The sequence below is a fragment of the Fukomys damarensis genome, unplaced genomic scaffold, assembly GCF_012274545.1.
Source record: "Fukomys damarensis isolate Sample0158 unplaced genomic scaffold, DMR_v1.0_HiC HiC_scaffold_27, whole genome shotgun sequence".
In the NCBI taxonomy this organism is placed as follows: Eukaryota; Metazoa; Chordata; class Mammalia; order Rodentia; family Bathyergidae; genus Fukomys; species Fukomys damarensis.
In genome coordinates, this window is record NW_022900939.1 from 45,835,136 (window position 1) to 45,836,415 (window position 1,280).

A 1,280-nucleotide genomic window follows, 5' to 3' on the forward strand; every position below is an offset into this window, starting at 1 on the left:
GCTCTCAGTCCTCATTTCTGCCCCTCCCTGTTTATTAAGGGTCAGAAGCTGCTGTTTGCTTGGCTCAGCACCCAGTCCTTTGGCACTGGACTGTGGTGGTGGTTATGGCAATAGACAATCACAGTGCTGTCATACAAGGGAGAACACGTAATTACAACAGGAAGGGTATCCCGGCTAAAGTGGAGCACTTAGCAGTATCAACAGCATTGAGCACAGCCTAGAAACTGACAAACTGTGGTAATTATTAATTTGGTGCCTTTAAAATGTGGAACGCTTCACAAATTTGTGGTTCATCCTTGCACAGGGGCCATGCTAATCTCTGTATTATTCTGGTTCTAGTATCTGTGCTGCAGAAGTGAGCACAGCAATTACATTCTTATGTTAATTCAACTGGTCAGAAAATGGTAACTCTTTCTGAATAAGGAAAAATAGACATGAAATTGTATTCTGAAGGTATATTTGTATGTAAAATAATTCACCAGTTACTTATTGCTTTCAGGCTCGTAGAGGATCCTGGTCTACTGTGGTTGCTGTTTTTCATTTTGTCCTGCTGTTTTCAAACTAGTTTCAATCTGACACTAAAAGGATGAAAAATAAAACACCCATAGGAACTATGTAGTGTAATTCTATGTTGTGAGAAACATAATACAGTATTTAAATTACTGAAGATCTTAAAATGATGAAAATGTTCTCAGTTTGATCCTTGAAATCATCTTGAAAAAAAAACATGACTTAAACGGAAGACAAAATGTCCTTAAATATGTATCATAGACCAAAATTTCCACTCCCAAAAAGGTAGAGAACGCCACAATTTTAGAGTGACAGCTGCTTAAGAGAAAATGAAGCTTAACCTCTTTAACTTCAAAATAATAAAGGAGAAAATTTGGCTCAGGGAAAATAGATAGCTGTTGAAAAGCGGTGCATCTTATTGACCAACAGGATGCACTGGGATGAGAAATTAGAAGATTAAATACAGTGTCATAGAAAATTAATTGCATAGGAAAGTAATTTTATTATAATGCTAGTAAAAAACAGCCCAGTAATTCTGTTATGAAAATGATTGTTAAAATGTAGAAAATTGCCGTAATATGAACTGCAAATTATCCATGACTTTTGACTCTGTTCTTTATTTCTCAATTAATTTTACTACTTTGACAGGTTTAATCTGCCAGTGCAGTCACATTTTAGTCATCCACTCAAAGCAGGGCTCTGTAAGGGACCAGTTACTTAACCAAATCAATATTTATTTACTTTGTTAGCCAGTGTTTTTTTTTTTTTTT

The 1,280-nt window shown here is 35.6% G+C and overlaps 1 non-coding gene across 1 annotated transcript; it reads right to left on the reverse strand.

Annotated features, from left to right (window-relative positions):
* Positions 1–259: 259 nt before the first annotated feature.
* LOC117283589 lies at positions 260–363 on the reverse strand. The gene has a single exon (XR_004514618.1). It is a non-coding gene; the product is annotated as a U6 spliceosomal RNA (small nuclear RNA).
* Between the last annotated feature and the right edge of the window lie 917 nt (positions 364–1,280).